Source organism: Phyllostomus discolor, chromosome 1 (genome assembly GCF_004126475.2).
Source record: "Phyllostomus discolor isolate MPI-MPIP mPhyDis1 chromosome 1, mPhyDis1.pri.v3, whole genome shotgun sequence".
NCBI classification, from domain to species: Eukaryota; Metazoa; Chordata; class Mammalia; order Chiroptera; family Phyllostomidae; genus Phyllostomus; species Phyllostomus discolor.
In genome coordinates this window covers 173810244-173828061 of record NC_040903.2, presented here as the reverse complement: position 1 = coordinate 173828061, position 17818 = coordinate 173810244, and the positions used below count along the sequence as shown (strand labels likewise).

Genomic DNA, 17818 nt, shown 5'->3' with positions numbered 1-17818 from the left:
ATATTTAAACATTCACTATTGTATAACAGAGTTGTTTCCCCAAAAATAAACATTAGATACCCTAATTCTTCTTAAGTGATTTCAAGGAGCAATAAAAATGAAAAAAAAAAACACTTTTAAAAACAGAAAAAAGGCAGAAAAGTCATATTGATCTACAGGCTGAAGATACTGTACCGACTTTGAAGGCTATTTGAAATCTAGCCTAGACCTGAGAGCACTTAGTTATGGTTCATATTAAGAATATAAATTCCTGTAGTTCTGCTCACAAAACCCTGTAAGTGTAGCTATACCTATATAGCTAATTTTAGGTGTGGATTGTGCTGTACATCTTTAGAGGTCTCCAAACAATGTCTATGTTGAAAATAGAATAACAGAAGTCATGTGGCCATTTAGGAGTCAAGCCTGTTATTCACATACCTATTAAAAAGTGACCAATAATAAAAAAAAGTGTAGGCAGGAAAGATCTAAATGAATACTGTTCAGGTCATATTTCTTCAGGTAATGGGAAAAATGGATGGTGCATAGGAATTTGCATTTCTATATTGGCCTAAAATACCACATTTAATTTTAACTATTAACTTTTCAGAAGAAAACATTTCTTGCTTTAGAACACATTTGCTAAAATCATATCTTAAAAATTTTAGAGACATCTAAGTGCACCGTAGTTTTAGGTAAGTCATTGTTCGTTGGGCTCATGTTTTTACTTCTCTAACCTTTTAAATAAACCTGTTGGCAATTAAAATACTAAGCTCTATTTTGTCATGATAATGGCTTATCACTAACTTGTCTCTTACAGACAGGGTTTTAAAAGGACAATTACTGGATGTGCTCAGATTAAATATGAATTTTGTGTGTGTGGGTGCACTTCCATATTTATGCATGCCTCATGAGAAGAGTTGCAATGTTTTAGACTTATTAAACAACCTACTACTGACATTTTAATCTGAAGTGATTTCCTAAAGCTTTTACTAAACTGTCTAGGGTAAAACAATTTAATTCTGTCCCAAGTGTAAGGAAACCAACAGACCTGCTGTTTCTTTTAAGTTACCAAAGCTCATTTCCTCAGCACCAGCTGAGATGGACAAAAAAATTCATTGGTGCCTAAGAGTTCATGGCCAAGAAAATTAAAGTTGCTGTTGCCAGTACATTTACTGCCATGGAACAGAGAACAAATTCAGGGGCGACTCTTAAGCTTTACTGCTTTTAAACAGACCTATTTAAGATTGGAAAATAAAGCCAAGATTTTTACTCGTTTTTCTCTGAATGCCCAACTACATTTCTACGAATACTTAACTGCCATAGTGTTATGGGTCATTTTTCTGAAGACTATTAAAATTATATTGCTGGTTTTTACTCCAACCAGTAGTTTTCCCAAAATTTTCATAGCCCACATCACTTCGACACAAGAACAAATGAAGTGTCTTAGTAACACTTTTCTTGTCCACAATGTAGATATGAATATTTTTTTCCTAGTGGAGGATTAGATTTCTTCCTCCTCAAGCTTGATTACGGTCTTCCTTTGACTTTTTCTCATTGGTTCTCTTTTAAGGATTAAAATCACTCCACTCAATTTACAGCACATCTGTTTTCCCCTTTCATTTAACTAGGTTATTTACAGATCATACAACCATGTACAGTCCTTACAAAAAACAGGCGAAGACAGAACTTTTCTTACTGCTCTGTTTCATGGGCTGTCAAGGGAGAACGAAGTGCACGAGAAAGCTTTTACAACATTGAAGATTTTTAAAACCCAATTGAAACACAACTGAAAATCCTCAAGAGGGAGATGCTCGCTAAACTACCAGAAAAGATAACTCCCACGAGGGACCATTGAGAGCCAATGGGTCGGCCTGGGACTCAGCAGGAGGAAGCTGGTCTACATAGTAGATGAGGGTTGGGGGAGGGGTGGGTAGTACAACTAAAGGGAAAAGCGGGATGGGCTTTGTGACTCTGGCTGGGAAGCGCGGGCTCGGTCTAAGAACGGGAGGAGAAGGCAGAAGGGTGTTGCCAAAGAAATACACACGCTCCCAGTTACCTCTTGACAGTCCCAGAAGAAATGGGGGTGCTGTCTTTGAGGTACTTCCGCTTAGCAACCCCACGCGGTTGCTAAGGAGGGGCAGTGGAGGGGCGACCCGGAAGTGGTGGTGTTAATTTCTCGCTGCCTGCTTTAAGTTTGTCCTATCGAGAGCACTCGGGTGCTTTGCGCCAGGCCGGGGGTGGGGCCAGCGCTAGTGATTCCGGTTCGGCCCCTGGCGTCCCTTCGGCTCCTCGTTTACCCCCTCCCCTCCCCTCCCACACTTCTCCTCCCTCCCGTTCCTGGGAAAGAGAGAAGCCACCGCTGCTGGTGGGTAAGGGAGCGCTCGGCGCCAGTGGAAAGGGATCGCGCCCAACCCCTCTGAGCCCCAGAGCACCGCCAGATCAGGTACTCGATCCGGCTTCGACGGGATCCGGGAGGTTGGAGCGTGAGGAGGGGTGTATGTGCCTTTGGGGGCTGGTGGGGGGGCCCTCCTCCAGGTCGGGGAGGGGTACGCCGAGATCCTGGGTGGGGCGCAGGCAGGCGTGTGTGTATGTGGAGGGTTGCGGGGGTGGAGAGAGATTGGTGGACGTCGCGGCAGAGAGTTTCGGGTGTCTAGGTGAAGGTTGCGGAGGAGGCGCCCCCTTGGATGCAGAAGACTTCTGGCTGTGTGGACCGGGAGTTTGCCACCAGGAGGACTCGCTTTGAAAGGGGGAGCATCCTCTGGGGCCGAAAGGAGAGTATGGATCTCGGCAGGGTGGTTGGGGCAATCCAAAGCTTCCGTTGCCTGCTTCCCCTGCCCACCCCGCTGGGACAAAGCCCGGTTTCGAGGTTTGTGGAGGTTGTGAGTCGGCTGGGCACCGTGGGGAGCCGCCCTTGGCAGAGCTAGGGCAGAAGAGTGGGTAAGGAGACCTCCCTCCACCCAACTTCCGTGCGCTTCCCCCACTTCTTCCTTTACTGCTCTTGCCCCAGCGTCGTACCGGAGCAGTACCCCCCAAGTGGGCAGGCATCGCAGCGTAAGAGAAAAGAGGGTGGAACTGGGTTTGTTGCCTCTAAAGGATACTCCAAATGTTTGGAAAGTCAGCATAGCATGTGAAACAATGCCTCCCACTTCTATACTAAATCGTATAAATTACCTTAGAAAAGTGCAATTCTGAAAAGCACCAAACTATAAGCTGTTCCCGCGTAGCCCGTTTTGGTAGATTTGCGTGTTCATAAAAAATGGACTAGGACAACCTTACAGATATAGAGGTTTAGGGGAGACATGTTGAGGCAAGCCTTTTCCAACCTCCTTTTTACCTGCCAGTAAGTCTGCCCTAGTTTAAGTGAAACAGAAAGATGCTCTTCATTTTTATTTCAATCAGTGACTGAATTGTAAGTACTTTGTGGTGACATTTTAGAATAGATATGTTCAGAGAGACAGGATTGTCTGCTTTTGAGCCGGTCTCTTAATCTTTTAAGGAGATAATTGTGGTCAAGTGGAAGTTTTGGCTTTGAGGTAGATAAATCTGGGATTGAACCCAGACTGCCACTGGCTAGCTGTTGACCTTGGGCAAGTCATAGAACCTACCAGAGATTCATTTTCTTTTCTTTTTTTTTTTAAGATTTTATTTTTTAGAGAGGGAAGGGAGGAAGAAAGAGAGAGAGAAACATCAATGTGCAGTTGCTGGGGGTCATGGCCTGCAACCCAGGCATGTACCCTGACTGGGAATAGAACCTGCGATGCTTTGGTTTACAGCTGGAGCACAATCCACTGAGCTACGCCAGCCAGGGCTATTTTTTTCATAAGTAAAATGAGTTAAAATTCTTACCAATATTGTAAAGGGGGTAATATGTTTAAATGACAGCCCACTTTAAGTGGAATCATCATCTAACTGAAAGGTTAATTATCATTAGCTTACACAGTAAAGGTAGATCAGTTTTGAGGAATGAAGTTTGGGATAAGAAGGTAATTGGGTAGTAATATTCCAAAATGTATGTATAGAACAGGACTTTCAGTGATTTATAGAAATTGTTCATAAGTGGCATGAAATTTAGTTATCAATAATTTTTTAAAACTCTTAAAAATAAAGCAGAATATGTGCATTTATTCAAAAGACCAATACTGTTTCAAACGTTTTCTCAGATTTGTGATGTGTATAGTATGAATTGATAAGAAACCCATTTAAAAAGTAATTTATGTAAATTTTAATTAACATCCTATGTCTCTGGAGAGAATTAAAATTGGGGCATAAAATAGAAACTAATTGTAATTTAAGATTAAAATCAACATCAGTGGCCTAGCTCATCTTAATTAGATTTAAACTATTAGCAAAATTTACAGAATTTTTATATGCATAATCTGTAGAATAAATGACAATGAAATGAATTTTTGCCTTTAAATTATGGTGAGAATATAAGAAATAAGTATCGGAAACATGAAGTCTTTATAATTTATTTTACGGTTTTAAAATATATTCTATTATATGTCAGATTTTCAGGTAATACAGTTTGCTCTCTGATGTAACTTGTAACTAGTACTTTTATTTTTTAACAAATGGCTTTAAAAAAAAAGATTTTATTCTCAGAGAGAGGGAAAGGGAGGGAGAAAGAGTGGGAGACAAACATCTATCAGTGCTTCATGTATGCCCCCAACCAGGGACATGGCCTGCAACCTAGGCATGTGCCCTGACCAGGAATCCAGCTGGCAACCTTTCTGTTCCCAGGCCAGCGCTCAATCCACTGAGCCACACCACGCAGGACTTTTACTTTACTTTACTTTACCTTATTTTATTTTTCATCGCATGGGAAGACATGCTGATTGATCTTAGAGAGAGGTGAAGGGAGGGAGGGAGAGAAAGAGAGAAACATCCATGTAAGAGAGAGAGAGAGAGAGAGAGAGAGAGAGAGAGAGAGAGAGAGGGAGAGAGAGAGATGTATCAATCAGCTGCCTCTCCTATGTGCACAACAGTGGACCAAACCCTTGATATAGACATGTGCCCTGACAAGGAATCAAACCTCTGACCTTTCAGTTTATGGGATGACCAGCTGAGCCACACCACACAGGGCAGTAGTAGCTAGTACAATACTTCTTCAATTTTTAAATTAAATACTCACTTTATACTTAGAGGATAAATATCAGCTGACTTGCTTTAACAGTAGTTTTTCTATGTGTGAAAGTATTAACAAAGTTTGTAATTCAGTATCAGTCTTAAGAGGTTTATAGATCTTTCATAATTTAGAGAGGAAATTTCAAATGCATTTTTCTTCATATGTCTATCTTTTAAACAGTGTTGAACTTAAAAAAAAAACCTGTAATGTCTCTAACTATATTGCATGCTCCTTGAGGTAGAAATACTATTTTAAATTTTATCCACTGCTGTAGCTACATAATAAACAATAACTATTTATTGATAAATGAATGAATGTATTTAAAATTATTAATAAACTATGCTTTTTTAAAAAGTTGAAATTGTGTTTTTAGTAGTTGTGGTTTTCTGTAAGATTATTCAGCTTTCTAAATTACTTTCTTAAGAGTGTAAAGTCTTTAGTGTATCTTTAAAGCTTTTAGCTGTGTTTTCCTAGATCATTTTTTTCATCATCTTTCAAACCTAAAATCTTGCTTTGTTGGTAACACTATCAGAAGCTCCTGTTTTTTCACTGTCTTCTCATAAAACTTGAATAAGTCATGTAATGGTATGAGAGGATACTAGCTGTTACAGTGAAAAGATCTATTTAAATTTCAGGCAACAATAGAGATTGTTAGAGATGATGGTTTTCTCAATGATCTTTTCCACTGAAGGTATGAGGCCATTGCAAGGATGTTTTGCAGTTGTCAGTTATGGAATTTGCTTGTCAGGAAACCTAAAAATGACTAAACCTTCTTTTAATATCCCATCTCTTAGAGGATCTCAGAAAGTTTTAGGAAAGATTGGGAAGGTTTATATACCACATACTAAAATCAAGTAATAAACACAGTATAATTAGTTTTATTGGTGTTGCCAAATCAGGAGTGCAAGTTACTGTGGAAATGTTTTGAAAATGCCAGACAATGCTTTACTCGAACCAAATGAGTATTCTTCCAGAGCCTTTTTTTATTGTAAAACATTTTTAAAATATAATGTGGTCTTCTGTAATAAGGATAATTATTGTATCCAGAAAAAAGGCTGATATAGACAGATTTTACTGTCATCAGTGTTGAAGAAAGTGCTTCTATGGCTTGAGATAAGTGAAAGTAGAGTTTCATAAAAGAACTTTAGACTTTGTGAAACAATATTTTCTTAAACATTTAACTTCTCTCTACTCATTTCTGCCTACTATAAAAAACTTGAGAATCTGGGAGGGAAAAAAAGAATAAACTTATTTCAGAATTACCATTTTCATTGGGAGATAACTTATTTGAAGAGCTAGATTGGATTTTGACATTATTGGGATTGTGTTCAAGATGGACTCAGGAAAAAAAAAGTAGATGCCATCTGTTTCAGATTCCTTATTTTCTCACCCCTTTGTGTTCTGTGGCTTTGAATTCATCAGATTATTTTTCAAAAATAAAAATCCTCAGATTTAGGTTTTATAATGTCAGCTGTATCAGTGAACATGTAACTAATAGAACTTGCATGTTTGTGGGGGTTTTTTTTTTGCATTTTTATGCCGAGTTACACAGAAAGATCACAGACATTTGTTAAAAGTAATTGTTTATTCAGACTCCGTGCTCATTAGGTAGCTTCATGTATCTTTGTCATCATTCATCGAATCATTATTTTTTCTGTTTTTGTTTTTAAGAGAAGTTTTATGATTTTTTTTTGAGCCAAACTAAGGACATATACCAGGGAACAAGATTTCAAATGCTCTGAGTAGCTCAGTTTTTTGGAGTGTTCTGCTAATACACCAAGGTTGCAGATTCGATCCCTTGTCAGAGCACATACAAGAATCAGCCAAAGAATGCGCAAATAAGTGGATCAACAAATTGCCCCCCCTTTTCACTCTTCCCCTCTCTCTTCCTTTCTGTCTCTAAAGATCAATTTAAAACAAAAAAGAGATTCCTGTTAGTAGTGTTTAACTAAAGGCCACTCCTGATGGAATTGCCAAGAAAATGGATTATGGAGGTACAGAATAAATCTATTTTTCTCTTTGATGTCACAACCAGAAGAGAAGCTTCAGCTGGATATTTTTAATTTGGTGATCAGTCCACTTAAGCTTAGTCTTTTGGTAGTTAGTTTTGTCATACATTATGGCAGTTGCTATAGTTTTCATGTAAATGGTGCCATACAGTTCATAGGGCACATACTTGTCACTTTTCATTTTGGATATTAATAAATCTTGAAGTCAGGCTTTTGGGTTTACTGAGCTGGAAAAGACCATAACTTGTTCAGGTTAGAGTAGTGGACATCTAACGTGGACCAGAAAGACCCAGGCATCTTTGAGAAACTGGAAGTAAAACTGGTGTGGTATCCCAGAGTGGACTGAAGAGAGCCATCTGGACAGAATAGAGCTATTCTTAATGTTTTCAGCGGGAGTGCTCTGGTGATGGAGGGAGACAGATGGACTGCCCCTACACCTCTGTAGTCTGTCAGTTACCCAGAAATGCTGAGTGGGTAGTGTAGTTATGGTAGGGCCTGGGGTGTCAGGGATGAGAATTGTTCTTCAATAATTGCTCACCCATCACAATGGAGGCATTGGCATACCAGGGCAAGAGATATTCTCTTGGATTTGGCCTTGGCCAGAGAAGCTGAGTGAACAGGTAGCCATTGCCCTTACCATCAAAAAGAACTTGGTGCAACAGCTCTAAATGCTGGGTAAGCCTGTCAGAACACTACAGTTTGGTGTCTCCATCAAAACGACACATAAATTTCTAGGGGAAAATAGCATTGGACCTACATTGATTTCTCTGGCTTATACATTCTAACTCTTTAACCTACAAAAAGGGGTGTTGAGGATTAGTGTCTCTGACTGAAAGTACCATACATTTACTTCCTTCTTGGTAAATTTATAAATACACATTAAGTTGTTGGCAATAATGAATTATGTGAAAAAGTGTGTGTGTGTGTGCGTGTGTGCACATGTGCATGCTTGAGTGTCCATGATAATCATCAGGTCTCCTTTTAGTTCTTCAGGCTCAATTGCTAACCATGACTGATCAAGCAGCTTCCTAGCTGGGTATCTTCTCCATTCATTTCCTAGCTGTCGCTCTCTGATGTAGGTGCTGGTGAGCAGGGATATGACCAATGTGACTAATTCCAGGAAAAAGGCAAAGGGGTTAAAGGTAAATTATTTTTTATTTAAATTATTTAAATTGAAATTTGATTTTACTTAAAGTTAATTTTATTTTTCATTGACTAGACTTTCTGTAAAGTAGCAATATTTACTTTTTGGGATTGTGGATGCCTAATTTTTTAGAAAACTGACTTTTTGGGCCTTCCAGTGCTTACCATGAGCTGTGTTCTTACACCGCCTATACAGAAAGAGGAGGCAGAGTAAACCCACTCCATATACACCTCAGCCCAGGCCCTCTGCCTGGTCTGTATTATGAATGGAGGGACATGGAGTTGAAAAAAGAAACAACTGACTTTTTGGGGAACAGTTTTAGATTTATAAAATAATTGAGCAGGTCCAGTTCCTCTCTCTCATCCACATATTCCTCCCTCCACTTTCCCTGTTAATAACATCTTGTATTAGTGTGGCACATTAGTTACAATTAATGACCCAATGTTGCCTATGTTGGTACATTAGTATTAACTATAATCCATAGTTTTCATTAAGGTTCACTCTTTGTGTTTTATGGTTCCATGGGTTTTAACAAATGTATAACAACATTTTTCCATCATTACAATTTCATACAAAATAGTTTTACTACCCTCCTCTCATTCCCCCAGAATCCCTGGCAACCACTGACCTTTTTACTGTCTCTGTGTAGTTTTGCCTGTTCCAAAATTTCATATAGTTGGAATCATAGTATGTAGTATTTTTATCCTTTTTTTTTTTACCTAGCAGTATGCATTTAACTTTCTCTGTGTCTTTTTGTGGCTTGATACTCATTTCCTTTTGTTGCTGAATAATTTTCTATTATATGGATGTACCACAGTGGTTTATCCCTTCACTTTTTTTTTAATCCTCACTTGAGGACATTTTTTCATTGCATTTTTAGGGAGAAAGGACGGAAGAAAACATTAATGCTTGATTGTCAGTCTGAGCATCAACCCACAACCTAGGTATGTGCCCTCACTGGGAATTGAATCCACAACCTTTCAGTTACTGTGCTCCAACCAACTGAGCCACACCAGCCAGGGCATATCCTTTCACTTATTGAAGGACATCTTGGCAGCTTCTTTTTTTTTTTTTTTTTTTTTTTGGTGATTATGAATATAGCTGCCATAAATATGCATGTGCAGAGTTTTCTCTAGATATATGCTTTCTTTCTTAAGAAAATAGATTTTATTTATTTATTTTTAGAGAGGGAGAGAAACATCAATGTGTGGTTGCCTCTCACATGCCCCCTACTGAGGACCTGGCCTGCAACCCAGGCATGTGCCCTGATGGGGAATCGAACCGGTGACCGTTTGGTTCTCAGGCCCATGTGCAAACCACTGAGCTATGCCAGCCAGGGCCACATAGATTTTTTCTTATGTTATCTTCAGGAATTTTCATAGTTTTGCATTATACATTGAGTTCTAAGAACTATTTTGAGTTAACTTTTGTGAAAGGTTTAAGGATTATATCTATATTTGTGTTTTTGAACAAGGATGTCCAGTTGTTTTATAAAGATATTTTCTATTACAAAAAATGTTAATGTGGTATTGTTAAAAATACTTTTATTTTAGCCCTGGCTGGTGTAGCTCAGTGGATTGAGCGTGGGCTGCAAACCAAAGTGTCTCAGGTTCGATTCCCAGCCAGGGTCCATGCCTGGGTTGCAGGCTATAACCCCCAGCAACCACACATTGATGTTTCTCTCTTTCTCCCTATCTCCCTCCCTTCCATCTTTAAAAATAAATAAATAAAATATTTTAAAAAATACTTTTATTTTTTAGAGCAGTTTTGAGGTTCACTGCAAAATTAAGAGGAAGGTACAGATATTTCCTGTATACCCTTTGCCCCCACCATGTATAACCCTTTCCCATTTCAGCTCTTTGTGTTGTGCATTCTACGGGTTTGAAAAAAAAAATGTAATGACCTTTATCCATCATAATAATATTTTCACTGCCTTAAAAATCCTCTGGGCTCTGCCAGTTTATCCCTTCCTCTCATTCCAAGCCAGGCATTTAAAAAAAAATTATTTAATTTTAGACAGAGAGGAAGGGAGTGAGAAAGAGAGGGAGAGAAACATCAATGTGTGGTTGCCTCTCACTCACCCCTTATTGGGGACCTGGCCCACAACACAGGCATGTGCCGTGACTGGGAATCAAAACACCATCCTTTGGTTCTCAGGCCTGTGCTCAATCCACTGAGCTACACCAGCCAGGGCTTTTTTTTAAGAAACTAAAATGAATAAAATAGTCTGTGGGTGTTGTTTTGAAAAGAGATTTTCCTAACATGTTGAGGTGTGATTAGAAGTATTGTTCAGACTCTTGAATTTTTCTTTTGAAAAGATTGGTATTAGGTCATTAGGTGTGAACTGACAGGTGCCTAATTCTTTGTTTGAGATTAGGAAGTGTGAGCTAAATGTGGTACTGGCCATATGACAGTTGCAAGTGGTAAAGGAGATCTAAATTTAGAATTTTTGAACCATCACTAAAGATAAGATCCTTTGCCATTTGCATTTTACTGTTGCTCAGGGTTTCAGCTATACAGATTTCTTGGCCAGAGCTCCATCTTTGCCTCTTATTACACTACTGAAGACTATCCAGAAGCTTAAGCTGGCAAAGCTTGAGTAGGAAGAGTTCATGGGTACTACTGTAGTTGCCTCATTACTTCCAGTTCTGACTCAGGGTGGGAATATCTATTATACAAACAATAAAGTGCTGTCCTGATATACTTTTTCTTACATAGCCTAATTAGTAATTGTTAGCTAGAATCCTCTTTCAGTTGACTTCATAACTGTCCTGTGCTGGACTTCTAGAACACCCTTTGTTATTCCAAAATATCTTAATCTTAATATTGTGACATCCAAATATTCTAGTCATCTAGGGTATGATGTAAAAACTGTTTAGTAACTCCATGTTTGGTAGACACAAGGAACAGTCTGTTTGTGTGAAAGCACTTAAGTTTTCCAGAGATTAGATATTCAATATGTAGGATCACTTAATCTTTAATGAGATCCCTCTGGTTAATGCTTATGTTTCTTGCGTTACATAGGTTGTGGAATTGTAAAGCTAAAAGAAAACATGGAAATGGTCTAGTTAGATTGTTTCATTTTACAGCTGAGACTGCTTATATGCAGAGGCTAAGTGACTGGTTCAAGATTGTATATATAATGAGTCAGATTGGAGCCCAGGTCTCCTGAACCCCAGTCCAGTCCTGTTTTTGACAGAGTACACTAATTGGTTCATTTTAGTTAATGAAGAAATTATGATTTTTTTCTTCAGAAATTAGTATTTTATGAGAAGTACATTTTTCTCATAAAATTTAATTGGGCTATTAAACTACTACATTATTAGATTTCAAATGTTTGATTGAATTCTCTAGTTAGTTTCTACAGTGTTGAGTGAGTTGTTGTTTCCTTAAGGACCAGGTGTCATTGGATCTTTAGTTAAGAGCAAATTTATTTTGCACATTCTAGATACAATTGGCCGATTTAAAAATAATGAAGATATTATAGCCGATATTTAGCAAGCACACATTTGATTGCATTAAAGTGCATCTTGATGTATTTTTTTTTGCACAGTGGAGATAATCTGTTAATATTTAATGTTGAAAAGCAACAATGGATTCTGCTTTATGTGGTGGTGTATTTATAAAACTAGAGTGGTGTGTTATATAAAAATGAAAAAGTATGGATTAATTTAATATGCATCTGGTGAATTCAGGACTTGAAAGATGCACATCTGTTGAGAAAACAAATCAGAACTATTCAGAGCTTCAGCATCTTTAAATATGTGTGCTTTCATTCTCTTTAACTGTTTTGGAACAGTCTTAATGGATTTAGAAAAGGCCATTTGCTCTAAGTAAGCAACTGTGAAGCTATTTATGATATTAATCATTTTATTATTCTTCATGGCATTTTGATAACATTAGTATTTTTCTTCCCAATTTGTTTATTGGGGCAGGAATATGTTAAATGACTCAGTATAACAAAATTAGTTTGTTGCAAAACTTTATTTAAAAAGAGGGAGTATAGTTTCTTGAATTGGATAGATTAGAAATATTTTAAAGCTCTGAATTCTATTTTGAATCCACAATGAGTGAAATAACCACAGAGCTCCTACTATGTATTCATCACCATACTAGTGCTATAGGAATGTAGAAATTGAAGATATGATCACAGACCAAGTTGGAGAAGTAAGACTTGAAAGGTACAGAGTAATATAATCTGGTATGTAACTGAGTGCTCATCAGAATCAAATGGGGAAACTTTTCCCATGATCATTTGAATCAGAATCTGATGGTTGGTGTATCCATGGTTTTAAAAAGCTTTCTCAGGTGATTGTAATTACAGGCAGTGTTGAGAACCACAGCCTTAAAAGATTGTTATGATTCGGACAGGCAAGGATGTGTTTTGGGCCCTGGCTGATGTGGCTCAGTGGATTGAGTGCTGGCCTGTGGAACCAAAGAGTCACTGGATCAATTTCGGGTTGGGGCACATGCCTGGGTTGTGGGCTGTGTCCCTGGTCAGGGGTGCATGAGAGGCAAGCATACATTGATATTTCTCTTCCTCTCTTTTTCCCTCCCTTCCCTTCTCTCTAAAAATAAATTAATTAAAAAAAAAAAGAAAGTGTATTGGGGCAGCAAAGTTAGGCAGGAAGGGAGAATTGGGCACAGCTTGTGAAAAGACTGATCAAATAAAAACACTATTTGCTGGTTAGGGAAAAGGCAGACTGGGGTCATTTAGGAGCACTAATTCTCAAAGTGTGATTCCTCAACCAGCATCAGCTGGGAATGTATTATAAATGTAGATTTTGAGGCCCTGCTTCAGACTTACTGAATTGGAAACTCTAGAAGGGTAGAAGGGATGTCCAACCTTTTGGTGTCTCTGGGCCACACTGGAAGAAGAAGAGTTGTCTCAGGCCATTGTGATTTTGTGATTATGTGACATTGTGACATGTAATGACAAAAAAATCTCAAAGTGTTTTAAGTAAATTTACAATCACAAAATTAAATTTTGTGTTGGGCTGCATTCATAATACCTGTGCTCTAGAGGCAGGGTACAATAATATGTTTTAACGAGCACTCCACATGATTCCTATGTAGCCTAAAGTTTGAGAGTAGCTCTTACTAGAAGATAATGAAAGGAAGTTAAATTTGATGTTGTAATAATTAGGGATCCATGGAAGGTTTCTTTTTTTAAAAAAAGATTTTATTTATTTATATTTAGAGAAAGGGGGAGGGAGGGACAAAGAAAAGAAGAGAAACATTGTTGTGTGAGAGAGAAACAGTTGTCTCTCACATGGCCCCCCAACTGGGGACCCAGCCCACAACCCAGGCATGTGGCCTGACTGGGAATGGACCCAGTGACCCTTCAGTTTGCAAGTCAGCGCTCAATCCACGGAGCTACACCAGTCAAGACCATGGAAGTTTTTTTAAGCTGTTACTATAGGATGTATTTGTGTGTATGAAAGGTAAATCTGGTGTGCAGAACCCTTTGGACTACCAAAATATAGAAATGAAGGAAGCCAGTTGAAGAAGTATAGACATACTCAAGTAGCAGTGAGGGCCTGTTGTAGCAAAGTATGGCAATTTATTGAGTGCTTAAGTTATGGGCAGAATGATAAATTCTTTGGATACATTATCTACTTCATACAGCAAGCCACTTGAAGAGTGGCTATTATTGCCATTTTATAGATCAGTCAGTGAAACAAAGAATGGAAGATTATCACCAAAGTTTGTACTCCTGTAAGGGGTAGACACAGGATGTCAAGTATCTCTGCCTCTAAAGCTTCTTTTGAAGCAACAGCTAATTGTGTCTGGAGACCAAGAGATAAAGGAGAAAACTGACTCAGAAGTTTTAATTCTGGGCGATATAAAAAGGGGAAGTCACTGATAGGAAATCGGGCTTACAGTGGATAGTGGGTAAAACTGTCTTGTAAAGGTGATTGCGAGAAATGGAAATTTTTGAATTGTGTTTTTTAGGTACAAAGTTCTTGTGATACCATATCTATGAAGTGATTTCTAATAGCTATTTCTGGGTTTTGTGCTATTGCTCATGGACTACATTAGAAGAACCACCTCATCCAGCTCTTTTTTTTTTTTAATTAAAAAAATATTAAAGTATATTTTACTAATTATGCTATTATAGTTGTCCCAGATTTTCTCCCTCTGCCCAGTACCCCCCTTCCCTCTAGCAGTCCTCCCACCTTAGTTCATGCCCATAGGTTGTGCATATACATTTTTTTGGCTTCTCCATTTCCTATACTGTACTTAACATCCCCCTGTCTATTTTGTACCTTCCCATTATGCTTCTTAATCCCTGTACCTTTTCCCCATTCTCTCCCTTCCTCCCTCCCTGCTGACAGCCTTCCAAATGATCTCCATATCTATTTCTCTGTTTCTGTTCTCATTGTTTGCTTAGTTTGTTTTTGTATTTCTTTTTTTAGATTCAGTAGTTGATAGTTGTGAGTTTGTTGTCATTTTAATGACCATAGTTGTGACCTTTTTCTTAAATGAGTCCTTTAAACATTTCATGTAATAATGGCTTAGTGATGATGAACTCCTTTAACTTGACCTTATCTGGGAAGCACTTTCTCTGCCCTTCCATTCTAAATGATAGCTTTGCTGGATAGAGTAATCTGGTTGCAGGTCCTTGCTTTCCATCACTTTGACTATTTCTTGTCAGTCCCCTCTTGCCTGCAGAGTTTCTTTCAAGAAATCAGCTGATAGTCTTATTGGAACTCTCTCCTTTGTTTTTGCTGCTTTTAAGAGTCTCTTCTTATCTTTAATCTTGGGTAACTTAATTATGATGTATCTTGGTGTAGTCTCTTTGGGTCCAACTTGTTTGGGACTCTCTGTGCTTCCTGCACTTATATGTTTATTTCCTTCACCAGATTAGGGAAGTTCTCCTTCATTATGTTTTCAAATAGGATTTCAGTTTCTTGGTCTTCCTCTTCTCCTTCTGGCATGCCTATGATTCAGATGTTGGCACGTTTGGAGATATCCCAGAGTCGTCTTATGCTCTCTTCATTTTTTTGAATTCTTGATTCTTCAGTTCTGATTGAATGTTTCTTTCTTTCTTATGTTCCAAATCATTGATTTGAATCTTGGCCTCTTCCCTTCACTGTTGGTTCCCTGGGGATTTTTCTTTACTTCACTTAGTATAGCCTTCATTTCTTCCCTGATGTTTTTGCTGTACTCAGTTTCTCTGAGCAGCCTGATCACCAGTGTTTTGAACTCTTCATCTGATAGGTTGGCTAACTCTATTTTGTTTAGTCTTTTTCTGGGGTTTTGTTCTGTTCTTTCATTTGGGCTATATTCCTTTGTCTCCTCAATTTGGCAACCTCCTTGTGTTTGTTTCTGTGTGTTAGGTAGAGCTGTTTTAACTCCCTGTCTTAGCACAACTGTTAAGTTGTGTGTGGCAGAGCCTTAGATATATGCCAGGGCGGGGCAACCTGCTTCACCTCTTTGTGATTCTGGTGGGGGGAGGGGTCAGAGAGGGCACAGTGCCACTCCCTGGCTTCTGGGTGCCTGCCGGGCATTTGCCCCATTTCAAGTCACTTCACCCACTTCCTCTATGTAACTGGTGCCCTATTCGGTTGCCCTGGTGGTGATTCCCGGAGTGGGTGGGTTTGTGTAAGTTGCAAGACCTTCTGAGAAACTGACTGTTTCTTCCACAGCTCCAATCCCCACTGGTTTTTACAGCCAGAAGTTGTCAGGCTTTATCTTTCTGATGCTGGGACCCTGGGTTGTATGGTCTGGCCTGGGACTGGGATTGCTCATTCCTAAGGTGTCCCTTCTGATTTTTATCTACCACACGTGAATGTGGGACCTTCTTTTCCACTACTGCTCCACGCCACACCATGTCCTCTCTGCCCCAGCTCCTTATCTCTGCCCCTTTTACCTGTCTGGATGAATTTGGCTGCTTTAAATCCTTGGTTGTCAGACTTCCATACAGTTCAAGTTTCTGGAAGTTCTGGGTGTTTTTGTTTTGAGGTTAGTTGTAATTCTTCTTGTGGTTGTGCAAGGAGTCAAAGCTTGTCTACCTATACCTCCATCTTGACCCGTAGTCATCCAGCTTTTAAAAAAAAATCTTTTAGATTTTAGAATAAATATCTTGAGCAAATTATGCCTGAGGAGCTTTCTATAATACCAGTCTTCACTGATGGTAGAGAAAATGTCTTAATCTTAAGACAATTTAAGAAATATTTCATTGTTATTTTGTTTTAGTTAGGAGACAGTAAGTAGTAAAATAACATGCTTGGGTAATTGTTTCAGTTCTGTTCTAGCATTCTATTATTTGTTGGGTAAAAGCCATGTATCATAAAATTAACCAGTTTAAAGTGCAGTGTGGTGGTATTTGATATGTATATTATACAATCATACCTTTATCTGGTTACAAAACATTTTCATCATCCCAAAAGGAAAAACCCCAAACCTGTTAACCCTACGGAGGTCAGAAGTCATGGTTGATCTGTGAGATACAAACTCTTAAATATTGTTACATATATTGGGTACATAGGTTCAAAGTCATGACTAGCTGCATGTCTATACTTGACTAATGTTAAGCTGTCAGTTTGGATATAACATGTTTCATACAGCTGTGTGATATTCGACAGTAAATTATATCTGAGAGATACTGCAAACTCTAAGGTTACTCTTGGTGTAGTTTTTTGTGTGTGTGTGTGAACTTTAAAGTCAGTGTTTTTAAAATTTATTTATTTATTTATTGTCGCCAAAGTGTTTATTTTTTTATTGTTGTTCATGTACAGTTTTCTGCCTTTTCCCCGCACCTTTTTTAAAAAAAATTTACCATTGAAAGTGGCTGGAAAAATATATCAATTTGATAATCCAAGAGATGTAGAAGAACTTCAGCAAATGCTACTCAAGTCTGATGATGAGAACAATAGAGTTTAATATGAAAGTGAAAGTGATTTAGAAGATGGAGATTATGTGGAAGTTCATTCAAAAGATTCAGATACAGAGCAAGATATTTCTAGTGAAGAAAGTGAAGGTGAATTAGACATGAATGAAGAATATTTTTTGTGGAAAGGATAAAGAATCAAAATGAAGGAAAAATCCAATAAGAAGACAAATTAGAAAACAGCCACAAAATATTGGTCTCAACTTCCTTTACTTCAGCCAAACACAAAAAAATGCCAAGATAGAACTTGAAACTTGGAACTGCTTTGTCATAAATGGTATTTTAGATCTAATCTTATTACATACAAATGAATACATTGATTCTAACTCAAGCTGCTTTTCACAAGAGATGCTAAACGTATAGACAAAGCCAAACTGAAAGCATTTTTAGGCTGCATATCTAGGTGGTTACATTGCAGCAATCAGCTAAATTTGCAGGACTTATGGGCTATAGATATGGCTCCCTTGACAAGCCGGGGAAAAAAATGATGTGTTAGGTGCTATGCATCCGAAACAAGTCACTTATCAAAATATTTTTGCAAGTGTTGTAAAAATTATTTATGCCTTGTCCATAGCAATATTGTTTGTGATGACTATTACAAACGTTTTGCAAAGCCAACTGTTGGAGATTCTGATTAACTAATGTTAAAGATATTTTTTGGTTGT

At 38.2% G+C, this 17818-nt stretch overlaps 1 protein-coding gene and 1 non-coding gene across 4 annotated transcripts in view; both read left to right on the top strand.

Annotated features, from left to right (window-relative positions):
- The first annotated feature begins 1983 nt into the window (after positions 1-1983).
- CSNK1G1 (casein kinase 1 gamma 1) overlaps positions 1984-17818 on the top strand; it is a 169605-nt gene continuing 153770 nt past the window's right edge. For all 3 annotated transcript variants that reach the window (XM_036009090.1, XM_028505788.2, XM_028505791.2), the window contains exon 1: positions 1984-2422. The gene's annotated coding sequence lies outside the window, so the exon portion shown is untranslated. The remainder of the gene's footprint in view (positions 2423-17818) is intronic.
- LOC114493698 lies at positions 8405-8536 on the top strand. Its single transcript, XR_003684307.1, has one exon. It is a non-coding gene; the product is annotated as a small nucleolar RNA SNORA51 (small nucleolar RNA).